The 16,254-nt window shown below is 43.2% G+C and overlaps 1 pseudogene across 1 annotated transcript in view; it reads left to right on the top strand.

Annotated features, from left to right (window-relative positions):
- LOC109866445 (ryanodine receptor 3-like) overlaps positions 1–16,254 on the top strand; it is a 264,698-nt pseudogene that overhangs the window by 3,221 nt on the left and 245,223 nt on the right. The window lies entirely within an intron of this gene.

The following is a 16,254-nucleotide window of genomic DNA, read 5'->3' as shown; positions in this document are numbered from 1 at the left end:
TATTCACAAGGCCGCGGGGCCAGAAGGAATACCAGGACATATACTCAGAGCATGCGCTGACCAGCTGGCAAGTGTCTCCACTGACATTTATAACCTATCCCTGACCCGCTCTGTAATACCAACTTGTTTCAAGCAGACCACCATAGTCCCTGTGCCCAAGAACGCCAAGGTAAAGAATGCTGTTCATTGACTAAGGCTCAGCATTCAACACCATACTCCCCTCCAAGATTATTACCAAGCTCAGCACCTTGGAACAGAACAACTACCTCTGCAACTGAATCCTGACTTCCTGACGAGGCACCCCCGGGTAGTGAGCCTTAACACGGGGGCCCCTCAGGGGTGTGTGCTTAGTCCCCTCCTCTACTCCCTGTTCAGCTATGACTGTGTGACCGCGCATAACTCCAACACCATCATTAAGTTTGCTTACGACACAACGTTGGTAAGACTGATCACAGACGGCGATGAGGCAGCCTATAGGGAGGAGTTCAGAGAACTGGCAGTGTGGTGCCAGGACAACAACCTTTCCCTCAGACAAAGGAGAAGATCGTGGACTACAGGAAACAGAGCGGCGCTCACGCCCCAATTCACATCAATGTGGCTGCAGTGGAGCGGATCGAGAGCTTCAAGTCCCTCCGTGTTCACATCCCTGAGGAATTAACATGGTCCACACACACCCACCCAGTTGTGAAGAGGGCAAGACAGCGCCTCTTCCCCCTCAGGAGGCAGAATTTTTTTTGGCACGGGCCCTCAGATCTGCATAAAGTTCTACAGCTGCACCATTGAGAGCATCTTGACTGGCTGCATCACTGCTTGGTATTGCAACTGCAAGGCACCCAAATGCAAAGCGCTACAGAGGGTGGTGAATACGGCCCAGTACTTCACTGGGGCCAAGCTTCCTGCCATCCAGGACCTGTATACCAGGTGGTGTCAGAGGAAGGCCCACACACACTAGACCCTACCCACACACTCACAGATTTATATGTTTTATTTTATCCTTACACAGACACCTTGACACACACACTACATACGCGCCCACATGCATACTGACGCCAAGCACACACACACACACACACACAATACGTGCCCACATGCATACTGACGCCACACACGCACACACACATACACTCTGACAGCACGTTGCACATTTTTTGACTTGAGAAATACTGCACCAAACACCATAGTTAGATGTAAAATTGCACAACTAAATCAATCCTCGGCAAAAACGTCAAAATGAATTACACATTTCTTGAATTAGAATCATTCCGGAGATTTTGATGAATTGAAATAGTCTTCCACGTGTACAGTGTCTCATGGGGGACAAACATTAACCAAACACGGCATCGGACTGAAAACATACCTCCAAGACTGAAATCTCGTTTTCTAATGAGCAACAGAAAAACAAAATGTGCCAATCGGCGTGTTTAAGTTGGCCTGAACAGAGACTTTTCTGCAGTAGTGGCAGTGGTTGAGTTGATGTATAGGCTAGCCTAGGCCTTATTATTGATCTGATAGAGAATTTAGGTCGATGGCTACAGATGTAGGATCTTAATTTATGCCAGTTTGCTACAGCAGGAAAATATTACTGCAGCAACAGGAAATGTGAATGATTATTTTGATTATATTTAATGGAGATTTTTGTAGGGTTTGATCAACAAAAATTGTTAGGGCAAATCAAATCTTACCTTTTTTTAATGGAAATTACAAACTTTAGGAGCCTTTTTAACCTTGAATGCACTACAAGTTTGCATTTCCTGCTGTGCATTAAAATTCTCAGCAAAAAAAAAAATGATCAAATTAGAAAGCAACACGATGAAAGAATTTGAAGCAGCTGTATGAAATTGGACTTGTTTTTCCATAATCTCCAAAGTGTGATTGCGAAGTCAGAAGTTCGAAGACTTGGATCTATATTTTGTAGTCCAGTGTTATAAAGAGCAGTTTGTAGTTTGAAGGAGTTTTCAAAACTTTGTGGCTGTGATGTCATACTTGTCATTAACTCAAGAGGTGATGTGCAGAACTGTGTAGGTAGTCAACCCTTTTAAATCCAGAGAGGACGCTTCCCCAGACCCTAGCCTTGTCCCATGCCCCCCATGCAGTAGCAGCAGCAGAGTGCTTATTTGGAGTTGATGTTGTTCTGGAAGCCTTCTGCATTCCAAAGGAGAACTTAAATTTAGCCTCTTTAAAAGCTGATGCTTCCTCAGCCCATGCATACACACTGTACATGCGTTCCCTGCTTGCTGGCTCCTGCCCACACCACAACACACTACACCATGGGTCATTGCGTCAGCTGGGCAGCTAGCACAAGACCAGCGGCATTTTAGCACCATTTTTATAGGGATGAGCTAGTGTTCCGAAGTCAACAGCTTGCTACCGCAAAGTTTGAGGCGATATAAAGATATAGTCAAGCTGGGGACAGAATAAGAAGAGGATATGTGTAGGAGCAAGACTAGGAATTCTGTTGTTTGATTCCATTGCAATATGTTGGTGATTCACTTTTTAGGCTGTATTGAGCGTATGCAAAACAAATGTGCAAATATCCCCTGGGTTTTTCACCAAATGCACAGTTCTGCTAAATGTTGCCCAGTGTTTCAAATCAAATCAAATTCTATTGGTCACATACACATGGTTAGCAGATGTTATTGCGAGTGTAGCGAAATGCTTGTTTAAATGTTGTCCAGTGTTTGAAGAGGTTATTGGCACTGTTGCTGTTCAAATTCATTACAAAGTTGAATACTTTTATACCTCAGACAACTTCGTCCACAAAAAGCTGATTGTAATGGCTTTGGGAAATCTATAGTGCTAAAGCGCTGGTGAGAGAACATTAAACAATATTTGGGGTAGTAGAGGTGGGTGGCACCTATCCCAGATTTGGGTGGTTAGCAGTGGCACCGAATCCCAGAGGTGGGTGGTTAGAAGTGCACCTGTCCCAGAGGTGGTTGTTTTGCAGTGTCACCTGTCCCAATTAAAATACTATTGTTAGACTCTCCAGAGCTCCTTCATCCTGTTGTCTCTGGAAAGGAAATGAGAGGATTTAAACTGCTGGTCTGGAGCCAGATGGGTCTGGGCCAGGTGGGTCTGGGCCAGGAGCATGCATGCCTCTGCGGTGCTGATGGTCCATGCTCAGGGTTGGGAAGAATTATAAGTGGGTCCTTAGGGCCAGTTTCCTGGACCCAGATTAAAGCGCATGCTTCCATGATTTGTGTCACGCCTGCTCCCGCTCTCCCTCTGGCGCCAAGCTCCCCAGGTGTACCTGTGTTATTGTAGACAGGTGTTGATCCATGCCCAGGTGTACCTGTGTTATTGTAGACAGGTGTTGACCCATGCCCAGGTATACCTGTGTTGTTGCAGACAGGTGTTGATCCATGCCCAGGTGTACCTGTGTTATTGTAGACAGGTGTTGACCCATGCCCAGGTGTACCTGTGTTGTTGCAGACAGGTGTTGATCCATGCCCAGGTGTACCTGTGTTGTTGTAGACAGGTGTTGACCCATGCCCAGGTATACCTGTGTTGTTGTAGACAGGTGTTGACCCATGCCCAGGTGTACCTGTGTTGTTGTAGACAGGTGTTGATCCATGCCCAGGTATACCTGTGTTGTTGCAGACAGGTGTTGACCCATGCCCAGGTGTACCTGTGTTGTTGTAGACAGGTGTTGACCCATGCCCAGGTGTACCTGTGTTGTTGCAGACAGGTGTTGATCCATGCCCAGGTGTACCTGTGTTGTTGCAGACAGGTGTTGATCCATGCCCAGGTATACCTGTGTTGTTGCAGACAGGTGTTGATCCATGCCCAGGTGTACCTGTGTTATTGTAGACAGGTGTTGATCCATGCCCAGGTGTACCTGTGTTGTTGTAGACAGGTGTTGATCCATGCCCAGGTGTACCTGTGTTGTTGCAGACAGGTGTTGACCCATGCCCAGGTGTACCTGTGTTGTTGCAGACAGGTGTTGACCCATGCCCAGGTGTACCTGTGTTATTGTAGACAGGTGTTGATCCATGCCCAGGTGTCATGTCTCTCTCTCATCATGGCATTGGTACGATGTGGGTTTTGGTTACGCAGTCCTCTAGGGACTTATCACTGCTGAAGGAAATGGTGACTGTCTGCTTCTCTCTTTCCTAATACTTACCAAACTCATTTTACTTTGGCAGTGTTTCCCTGTATCACAACCGGCCGTGATTGGGAGTCCCATAGGGTGGCGCACATCTGGCCCAGTGTCGTCGGGGTTTGGCCGGTGTTGGCCATCATTGTAAATAAGATTTTGTTCTTGACTGACTAGCCTAGTTAAATAAAGGTTAAATATTTGTATTTTATTTTGTATAGCTGATCTATAACTAGGAACTAGACTGCTATTTTAACTTTTTGTAGTCTTTTTGTTATTTTTGGAGTAATGAGTTCTTTCTTCTTCTCTGTCTGTCTTTTCATTCTCAAATTCCCCTAAGAAGATCCATTTGATTGGGCATTATGATTAAAAGTCTGATCGCATCACAATGCCCGCTGCTAGACAGAGAGTTCCCGTCTTGAATTAGCAACATTCCCACAGTAGATACAACGGCTTGAGCCGTGAAGTAACTCTCAAGCCAAATAATTGCCTTCGTTAATCAATGGAGAGGACTGAAATAGGATCTGTACTGCTGAGATTTGGACCCGGGGACGATAGTAGCTTCATTTCCATGTAAATGCTGCTGCTGACGCTCCATTCACACATATCTTTTAAATTGTTGCCTTTACTTCAGCGTTGTATTATTCTCTTTGTTTAATGAACACTGAATATTTGGAAAGGAATATGTCTCATTTGGAACATTGGATTAATTATAAGTTACTGTTTGACATAGTTAGCCTAAATCTAGCCAATACATTGTTAGTCAAGTTTGTGTTATTAATGGAGAACAGGAATATTATTGGCAGAAAAACCCTTTTGGTTCGCGTCTCGTCTCAGGTCTCAACAGCAGAAAAACCCTGTTGGTTCACATCTCATCTCAGGTCTCACCAGCAGAAAAACCCTGTTGGTTCGCGTCTCGTCTCAGGTCTCAACAGCAGAAAAACCCTGTTGGTTCACATCTCATCTCAGGTCTCACCAGCAGAAAAACCCTGTTGGTTCGCATCTCATCTCAGGTCTCAACAGCAGAAAAACCCTGTTGGTTCGCGTCTCATCTCAGGTCTCAACAGCAGAAAAACCCTGTTGGTTCACGTCTCGTCTCAGGTCTCAACAGCAGAAAAACCCTTTTGGTTCGTGTCTCGTCTCAGATCTCAACAGCAGAAACACCCAGTTGGTTCGCGTCTCATCTCAGATCTCAACAGCAGAAAAACCCTGTTGGTTCACGTCTCATCTCAGATCTCAACAGCAGAAAAACCCTTTTGGTTCGTGTCTCGTCTCAGATCTCAACAGCAGAAACACCCAGTTGGTTCGCGTCTCATCTCAGATCTCAACAGCAGAAAAACCCTGTTGGTTCACGTCTCATCTCAGATCTCAACAGGAGAAAAACCCAGTTGGTTCGCGTCTCGTCTCAGATCTCAACAGGAGAAAAACCCAGTTGGTTCGCGTCTCGTCTCAGATCTCAACAGCAGAAAAACCCTGTTGGTTCGCGTCTCGTCTCAGGTCTCAACAGCAGAAAAACCCTGTTGATTCGTGTCTCGTCTCAGGTCTCAACAGCAGAAAAACCCTGTTGATTCGTGTCTCGTCTCAGGTCTCAACAGCAGAAAAACCCTGTTGATTTGTGTCTCGTCTCAGGTCTCAACAGCAGAAAAACCCTGTTGATTCGTGTCCCGTCTCAGGTCTCAACAATAAGAAAAACAACATTTCCAAAGTGACATCGACTTGCAGCCTCCTTGTTACAACATTGATAGATGTGAAAACACTCTATCCCTCTATGCAAGTTCTACTTGTTACAACATGTTATATTTTAGCAGACACTCCTATCCAGAGCAACTTACAGGAGCAATTAAGGTTAAGTCCTTTGCTCAAAGGCACATCGACAGATTTTTCACCTAGTCGGCTTGGGGATTCGAACCATCAACCTCTCAGTTACTGACCCAACGCCCTTAACAACTAGGATACCTGCCGCTACATAAATGATATTTTGAAAATCTTGTGTTGCCGATGCAGTTAAATTCATAACTTCTTCATCATATTAGAGACGTTATTAAGACTTGTCAGACATCTATTGCCGAAGATGTGCTCCTCCTCTTGTTCATTGTACTTGATCAAGTGCAGTTCAATTAAAATGAAACTTTATTTGTCGTATGTACATTTTAGCAGATGTTAAAGCAAGTGCAGCAAAATGTGTGTTTCCATCTCCAGCAGTGCAGTAAGTGTCTAACAGTACAATACTAATGTCAAATGAATCTGGCATATCAGACGCATAATCAAATGAGATGTGTGATGTGTTTCCACATCAAAAACGGGCTTTGGTGGTGGGCGTGGCAGGGGGCGTGGTTGGCCAGTCAGCACAGCTGCATTTTGGAGTACATTTTAGAGACCCCAATCTTTGCTGGCGTAGAGAAATTTTTGCAGTTTTAAGTCAATTTCCTGCGATTCTACATATTCTGCCATGGAGCTGAGAGAAAATGTTGTTAATTCTAAATCTAATTTCCTGCAATTTTACGCATTTTGCCATGGCTAATGCTGTGTTCTTTTGCTCAAACATAATAATAAAATCTATACTGCTAAATTAATTGTTTAAAAAAAAAACGATCTAGATTTTATTTTCATCCAAGCCTTATCTATACAGCACATTTCGGACATGAATGCAACGCTATGTGCTTCACAGGGGGGAAAAAACTATGAAAATTAAAACCGAAATATTTTGGGGATTGTTAATTCTCAAAGATTATATTATAGAAAAATATAGAGATCCATTATCTTTTCTGCATAGTTTATATCTGTTTTTAGTCATTTAAGTTTACACTGAAATCGTTTATGTATCCAGAAAAATAAATATTTTTACAGTGTTTGGATTGAAGTGAACCGAAAAACGCTTTGGCGGCCCGTCCAAGGATTTCAATGGCAGAACAATCCCTGAGTCCTGCTCTAGGTCAGTAGTCTGTGAGTTTACACCTTATTGTAAAATGGTCCGAATCTGTGAGCATTATAGTAAGATGGAAAGCCTGAAATGGCCCAACCAAAGTACCTGATCTCTCTTTATCTGCCACCCACCGCCACTCTCTCTTTGCCTTTCTCTGTCTGTCTCTCTCTCTCTCTGTATCTCTCTCTGTATCTCTCTCTCTCTCTGTCTGTCTCTCTCTCTCTCTGTATCTCTCTCTCTCTCTCTCTCTGTATCTCTCTCTGTCTGTCTCTCTCTCTCTCTGTATATCTCTCTGTATCTCTCTCACTCTCTCTGTGTGTATCTCTCTCTCTCTGTATCTCTCTCTGTATCTCTCTCTCTCTGTATCTCTCTCTCTCTGTATCTCTCTCTCTCTGTATCTCTCTCTCTCTGTATCTCTCTCTGTATCTCTCTCTCTGTATCTCTCTCTCTGTATCTCTCTCTGTATCTCTCTCTGTATCTCTCTCTGTATCTCTCTCTCTCTGTATCTCTCTCTCTCTTTGCCTTTCTCTCTCTGTATCTCTCTCTCTTTTTCTATATCACGCCCTCTCTCTGTTTCTCTCTTTATCACTCTCTCTCTCTCTCTCTCTCTCTCTCTACCCCCCTTTCTCCTTCCACCCCCCTCATCACTCTCTTTATGCTGGACAGACGTCTAGGTAGGTGGCATAGAGTCACTCCAGCCCCCAGCCATCCACCAGATGTGACCCTGGCTGAGGGCCCGTCCCAAATGGCACCCTATTCTCTATATAAAGGGCTCTGGTCTAAAGTAGAGGACTACATAGGGAATAGGGTGCCATAGGGCTCTGGTCTAAAGTAGTGCACTACATGGGGAATAGGGTGCCATATGGCTCTGGTCTAAAGTAGTGCACTACATAGGGAATAGGGTGCCATAGGGCTCTGGTCTAAAGTAGTGCACTACATGGGGAATAGGGTGCCATAGGGCTCTGGTCGAAAGTAGTGCACTACATAGGGAATAGGGTGCCATAGGGCTGTGGTCAAAAGTAGTGCACTACATAGGGAATAGGGTGCCATAGGGCTCTGGTCTAAAGTAGTGCACTACATAGGGAATAGGGTGCCATTCGGGATGCATCCCGGGGCTTTCATCCCTCAGTGCTGCTGATGCAGACTCAGACCAACTGTTCAGCCTTGCATGCATGACAGCTTATTTGATTTTGTTAGCAATCAATGTTATTCTTCAACAACACAAACTCCAAAGACAATTGGGGGAGAAAAATAGGTTTATTTGAGAAGGACAAATCAAGATGTTATGCTGGGAGGTAGATGTTCAGTCTACCCTGTCCTCAGCTTTACTCCACTGAACAGGATGCCATTTATAACCCCCCACCCTAGCCTGGGCTTGACCAATCAGAAGTCCCCTGTCCTCAGCTTTACTCCACTGAACAATGGAACAGGATGCCATTTATAACCCCCCACCCTAGCCTGTGATTGACCAATCAGAAGTCCTTGCAGTACGACTGGACCAAGTACGACTGGACCGTCCTCTCATCCTCTGCGTTGTGTATTTATCTTCAAAATATTCTTATCATTTGGAGCTGCTTTAAGGCAATATGCTGCATTAAGGCAATATGCTGCATTAAGGCAATATGCTGCATTAAGGCAATATGCTGCTTTAAGGCAATATGCTGCTTTACTGCAATATGCTGCATTAAGGCAATATGCTGCATTAAGGCAATATGCTGCATTAAGGCAATATGCTGCTTTACTGCAATATGCTGCATTAAGGCAATATGCTGCATTAAGGCAATATGCTGCATTAAGGCAATATGCTGCATTAAGGCAATATGCTGCATTAAGGCAATATGCTGCATTAAGGCAATATGCTGCATTAAGGCAATATGATGCTTTAAGGCAATATGCTGCTTTACTGCAATATGCTGCTTTACTGCAATATGCTGCAAGTAACATTATAGTGGCAATCAACAGTAACAAAGCGTCCTCCTCGCCCCTGGTAAAAACCTGATTAAGAAATGTAAATGTGATGTAATATATTGTATTGATGTTAATATCTTGCTGTTTTTTCATGCCAAAAATGAAGTGTAATTTTATACTGTATATACAGCACCGGTATCCAGGCTGTATCACATCCGACCGTGATTGGGAGATCCGTAGGGCGGCGCAAATTGGCCCAGCGTTGTCCGGGTTTGGCTCGGGGTAGGCCGTAATTGTAAATATGAATTTGTTCATAACTGACTTGCCTAGAGGTTAAATAAATAAATACATAAATAAAACCAGTCTAAAGTGTGGATACACCTACTCATTAAAGGGTTTTTCTTAATTTTTTACTATTTTCTACATTGTAGAATGATAGTGACAACATAAAAACGATGAAATAACACATATGGAATCATGTAATAACCAAAGAAGTGTTAAATAAATCAAAATATATTTTATATTTTATATTCTTAAAGTAGCAACCCTTTGCCTCAGTGACAGCATTGCACACTCTTGGCATTCTCGAAACAGGTTTCACCTGGAATGCTTTTCTAATAGTCTTGAAGGAGTTCCCACATATGCTGAGCACTTGTTGGCTGCTTTTCCTTCACTCGATCCAACTCATCCCAAACCATCTCATTTGAGTTGAGGTCGGGGGATTGTGGAATCAAGGTCATCTGATGCAGCACTCCATCACCCCCCTTCTTGGTCAAATAGCCCTTAAACAGCCTCGAGGTTTTGGCTCATTGTGCTGTTGATAAACAAATGATAGTCCCACTAAGCGCAAACCTGATGGGATGGCGTATCGCTGCAGAATGCTATGGTAGCCATGCTGGTTAAGTGTGCCTTGAATTCTAAATAAATCACAGACAGTGTCACCAGCAAAGCACCCCCACGCCATCACACCTCCCCCTCCATGCTTCATGTTGGGAACCACACATTCGGAGATCATTCGTTCACCTACTCTGCATCACACAAAGACATGGCGATTGGAACCAAAACAGTGGTGTCGGTGGTGTCTTAGCAGCAATTCGACCATGAATGCCTGTTTCACACAGTCTTCTCTGAACAGTTGATGTGGAGATGTGTCTTTTACTTGAACTCTGTGAAGCATTTATTTGGGTTGCAATTTCTGCAGCTGGTAACTTTAATGAACTTATCCGCTGCACCAGAGGTCTTCCTTTCCTGTGGCGGTCCTCATGAGAGCCAGTTTCATCATAGCGCTTGATGGTTTTTGCCACTGCAATTGAAGAAACTTTCAAAATTCTTAGAATTATCTGTTTAATCATTGATGTAATTATCCTATAAGACTGATGTGTTAAAGTAATGATGGACTGTAGTTTCTCTTTGCTTATTTGAGCTGTTCTTGCCATAATATGGACTATATATACCCGATAAGGCCAACTTTTGTATACCAACCCTACCTTGTCACAACACAACTGATTGGCTCAAATGCATTAAAAGGAAATACATTTCACAAATGAACTTTTAACAAGGCACACCTGTTAATTAAAATGCATTCCAGGTGACAACCTCATGAATCTGGTTGACAGAATGCCAAGAGTATGCAAAACTGTCATCAAGGCAAAGGGTGGCTACTTTGAAGAATCTCAAACCTAAAATATATTTTGATTTTCTTAACACTTTTTTGGTTACTACATGATTCCATATGTGTTATTTCATCATTTTGATGTCTTCAGTATTATTCTACAATGTAGAAAATAGTCAGAATTAAGGAAAACCCTTGAATGAGTAGGTGTGTCCAAACTTTTGACTGGTACTGTATATATATAGTCCAATAATATGAAATAAATCGTTTTATTTTATTTAAAAAAAACTAAGAATACAAGAGATGATGCTAAACAACTGTTGTTTGTCTCATGATAGATAAAATGAACAGAGAGTTAAGGTTTTAAAGCTGATCTTGTTCAAAGTAAAGAGCTGAGGGATGGAGAAATGCAGCCACTCTCAAGTTCATAGATAAAGCTCTGGAAAGACTGACCATCCGTGGTTAAAACTATAATGTTGATATCATGTATTGAGTAAAACAAGCTTATAGTTTGGGTCCTGATGGGGTACAACAGTTGAACTAAGCTCATGAGGCATTTATACGTCTTATTCTTCAAGAATAAATGGGTACATATCATTAATTTAAGTCCAAAAATGGATGCAGCAACTGCAGATTGCTCCTTTAGTGTGATTACATCTATTGCGCTTGTCGACTGTGAGACATTAACGTTAAAATGACAGCTATGAACATTTCAGAGGTTTTACAGTATACAACTTCACCATTGCAACATTATGTTATTTTTTTTGTGTCGAGGCATTCACTGCACTAAAAACAGTCAAAAACAACTTAAGTGGTTTTTAAGGTCAGTCAGGAGAAAACATTTTGGAATCGTAAGCAAACTGAGCATTCTGCTTATTGTTTCAAGTTCAAAGTTCAAAGTTGATTGGCCCAATAAATACACAGGAACTCCTTGTCAAGTTTTCACTAAAACGATTCAAGTCTAGGAGGTGGTAGCCTTTCAATTTCACGAAATTCCCTTCCTTGTTTCCCTCTGTTTTGTGCCTACTGAAAGCATTCCAGCATTTCTTCTGTAAGTCTAATTTTAAATTCTCAAGCAGAGGCCACACTGGTTCCAGTGACTCTCTGCCTACAGTATGTATATACTCCCACAGAGGCACAGCAGCCCCAGCCAGCCCACTCAATATGTGTTATGCTACCACAGCTTACACTACTATTTGTACAATTAGTTTATTACAAAAGGACAATTGGTAAATATATATATTTTTGGTATCTGGGTGGCGGTGGGCTGGTTCTCTAGGGGCCTGGGGGTCTTGATAGCAGTGGTTGGTGAGAGTTGGATGTCTGGGTGCCTGGGGGTCTGGATGGTGAGAGGTGGATGTCTGGGGCTCTGGGGGTCTCGGTGGTGAGAGGTGGATGTCTGGGGTTCTGGATGGTGAGAGGTGGATGTCTGGGTGCCTGGGGGTCTGGATGGTGAGAGGTGGATGTCTGTGTGCCTGGGGGTCTGGATGGTGAGAGGTGGATGTCTGGGGCTCTGGGGGTCTTGGTGGTGAGAGGTGGATGTCTGGGGGTCTGGGTGGTGAGAGGTGGATGTGTGCCTACTCTCATCGCCATCCAGGCCCTCAAACCTCCAGACCCAAACATCTCATTAAACTCAGTGCCAATACCAGGCTATTTAACATGTAACAGACTCTCTGATCCAATACCAGGCTGTTGAACATGTAACAGACTCTGTGGGCCAATACCAGGCTGTTTAACACGTAACAGACTCTCTGGGCCAATACCAGGCTGTTTAACATGTAACAGACTCTCTGAGCCAATACCAGGCTGTTTAACATGTAACAGACTCTCTGAGCCAATACCAGGCTGTTGAACATGTAACAGACTCTCTGTGTAACAGGCTGTCTCAGTAGTTAACCTGCTTAGGGCCCAGAACTCACTGAGAGCAGGAGGTGACGAGCTGAACACAGGGCTGATGATGAATCAGGGTTATTTTAGGTTCCTGTGGCTGTGGTGAGGTTCAGTAGATTTGAAATGTACAAGCACTCTCTCTGTTTCTCTCTCTGTCTCTATCTCAGCGTCTCTCTCTCTCCCTCTCTCTCTCCCTCTCTCTCTCCCACTCTCTTTCCCTCCCTCCTTCCCTCCCTCCCTCCCTCCCTCCTTCTCATTTTCCTGAGGCCTAAAACCTTTTGATTCGAGGAAGAAACACACAGAAAACTATTAAATGTTAATTTATTTTCACACTTCATAAATTAGTAAGTGACCACCACATTCAGTGAACTCAATGTTTGGCATGGAGCCTTTGTCCAGGGCCTTTGTCCAGGGCCTTTGTCCAGGGCCTTTGTCCAGGGCCTTTGTCCAGGGGCTTTGTCCAGAGCCTTTGTCCAGGGCCTTTGTCCAGGGCCTTTGTCCAGGGTGGGTCCAATGTCCACAGATTTTTACCTCACATACTTTTCAGATTAGTCATGTTATCTCTCAGATTAGTCATGTTATCTTTCAGATTAGTCATGTTATCTCTCAGATTAGTCATATTATCTTTCAGATTAGTCATGTTATCTTTCAGATTAGTCATGTTATCGTTCAGATTAGTCATGTTATCGTTCAGATCAGTCATGTTATCTTTCAGATTAGTCATGTTATCTCTCAGATTAGTCATGTTATCTTTCAGATTAGTCATGTTATCTCTCAGATTAGTCATATTATCTTTCAGATTAGTCGTGTTATCTTTCAGATTAGTCATGTTATCGTTCAGATTAGTCATGTTATCGTTCAGATCAGTCATGTTATCTTTCAGATTAGTCATGTTATTGTTCAGATTAGTCATGTTATCGTTCAGACTAGTCATGTTATCGCTCAGATTAGTCATGTTGTCGTTCAGATTAGTCATGTTATCGTTCAGATTAGTCATGTCATTGTTCAGATTAGTCATGTTATCATTCAGACTAGTCATGTTATCTTTCAGATTAGTCATGTTATCTCTCAGATTAGTCATGTTATCGTTAAGATAAATCATGTTATCGTTCAGATTAGTCATGTTATCGTTCAGATTAGTCATGTTGTTGTTCAGATTAGTCATGTTATCTTTCAGATTAGTCATGTTATCTTTCAGATTAGATATGTTATCTTTCAGATTAGATATGTTATCTTTCAGATTAGTCATGTTATGGTTCAGATAAGTCATATTATCTTTCAGATTAGTCATGTTATCTTTCAGATTAGTCATGTTATAGTTCAGATTAGTCATGTTATCTTTCAGATTAGTCATGTTATCTTTCAGATTAGTCATGTTATCTTTCAGATTAGTCCATGTTATCTTTCAGATTAATGCAACATTTGGCTACACAAATTGTTGTCTTGTAATCGTTGTCACAATGTTTTCTTACTGTTGAGCCTGGTGTTCTTATATTAGCTAGAAACATCTAACTCCATCAGCACTTATCGCCTGGTCTGACTTTTATGAGACATATACGACTCCTAACCCCCTCCGTCTGTTAGGACGTCTACTCCACACCCTGGCAGGTGGGAACAAGGCTTTACACTCCACAGTATTAACCTCATTGCTTCCATTCAGTATCTAGTAGTTTACTTTCCCGTGTCTTCTCCCAAATCTCCAACTGAGCATGTGAACATCATCCGTGTCAAAGTAGTATAGTGTATAGTATAAGTGCAGGTTGGCTGGGTTGTCGGTGGAGGGGGAGTTGTGACAGTTTATTTGGCTCAGCGGAGTATCGGTGGATCTCAAGTTACCACCCTGTGGATCCATCAGGCCACACACACCTGCTCCTGTCCTTTAAGTAGGTCCAACTGCCTGCTGCTTAGAGAAGAGGAGATAGAGAGGAAGAAGAGGAGAGAGAGAGAAGGAGAGAGAGAGAGGAAGAAGAGGAGAGAGAGAGAAGGAGAGAGAGAGGAAGAAGAGGAGAGAGAGAGAAGGAGAGAGAGAGGAAGAAGAGGAGATAGAGAAGGAGAGCGAGAGGAAGAAGAGGAGAGAGAGAGAGAGAAGAAGAGGAGAGAGAGAGCAACAGAGAGAGAGAGAAGAAGAGAGAGAACGAGAGGGCGACAGAGAGAGAAAGACAGAGGAAACGAGGAAGGAAGAGTACTTCCAAGGTTGAGTGGCATATGCTCTGAGCAGGCTGGAGAGAGCCAGAGGGGTGGTGTGATGGTTGGTGGAGGGGGGCAGCAGGGGGGGACTCTCTGCTCTGCTCTTGAAAGTTGGGGACTTGGGTGGATCCTCCTCTCCCTTACGCAGGCAGCAGCCCCCTAGGGCCCTATAGATAGACTGTGATGCGGCTCTTTAGCTTTCTAACAGATGGTTTCAGACCTGGGTTCAAATATTGATTGTTTTCTTCCAAATGACTTTAAGCGTTTGATTGAGCCTGTCTGAAGCACGAGAAGCACGAAAAAGGGTGGGGTTACCACTTTTGGGACTGTTCCATTGGTTCCATTGTGCCAGGCAAGCTCAATCAAGCGAAGCAGACATATTTGAACAAATATACATAATACTATTTGAACCCAGGTCTGGGTGGCTACAGCCTTCCTTCATGCTACTGCTGTCACAGGATCAGTTGGCTGCAGACTCAGATTGAGATTCTCTGGCTCAGGATCAAGCCTTGGGATCGGGAGAGAGTGAGAAACCCCCCTACAAAGACAGGAGCTCTGTGGAAGGCTTTGGTCCTACTGAGACGCTTTACACCTATCCAGGGGGCTTATGGTTACATCTGCTGTATATACAAATACACACATAACAAGCTTGTACGCACACACACGAACATACACACACTCATACATCTACACTACACGTTTCTCTCTCTCTACCTCTCTCTCTCTCTCTCTCTCTCTCTCTCTCTCTCTCTCTCTCTCTACCTCTCCCTCTCAAACACCCAGCATTCCAGTTGTTCTGCTGCTAAGTTTTCTCAGCTACCAGCAATACCAGCTATCCCAAACAGTCGGTGGTGTTTTGAAAAGAAAGCAAAACATTTACTTCATTTTAAACACTGAGATCTTCTGCAGGCCAGGGTACTATATAGTGCACTACATTTTCCCAGAACTTTATGGGCCCTATATAGGGAAAATGGTAGCTTTGCAGCCCCCAGTCTTTCAGAGGGAGCAACTCCCAGACTCTGGCCCGAACATCAATGATTTCTGCCTTATGTCTAATCCACTGAGAGAGAGAGAGAGAGAGAGAGAGAGAGAGATAGATAGATAGATAGATAGATATGTACTATAGGTTAATTAAGAAATCAAACTTGCTTCCGGAGAGTTGGAAGCCTCCTCTCTTCATTCCGTCGAGCCCCCTCTGTCAGTAACAGTTTGACATTTCACATTACTCAGACCTCAAGCATCTGTTATAAAGTACAACCACAGTGTGAGTCCAGTTAGCTGACAGTAAATGTTGTATTACTAAAGCCTTGTGCCTATCGTTTATGATCAACATTCTCATGTCCGTTGAGCGTCTGTCAGTAACAGTTTGACATTTCACTTCATGCGAAATCACTCAGACCACAAGATTCTGTTACAGAGTATAACCACAGTGTGAGTCCAGTTAGCTTACTTAGCCTTGTGCCTATCGTTTATGACCAACATTCACATGTTTATAATGGAATTGTTGTGGCTTTTTGTGGGGGGCCTATCATTTAGAACATTATTGCATAATGATGTAGATCTCAAACAGCACTTGTGGTGAGTTGAATTAAATGACTTATATGTAATTGTGTGGTTGAGAAGGTCAACAAATGTAAACCA

Source organism: Oncorhynchus kisutch, linkage group LG12 (genome assembly GCF_002021735.2).
Source record: "Oncorhynchus kisutch isolate 150728-3 linkage group LG12, Okis_V2, whole genome shotgun sequence".
Taxonomy (NCBI): domain Eukaryota; kingdom Metazoa; phylum Chordata; class Actinopteri; order Salmoniformes; family Salmonidae; genus Oncorhynchus; species Oncorhynchus kisutch.
This window is presented reverse-complemented; position numbering and strand designations above follow the sequence as displayed.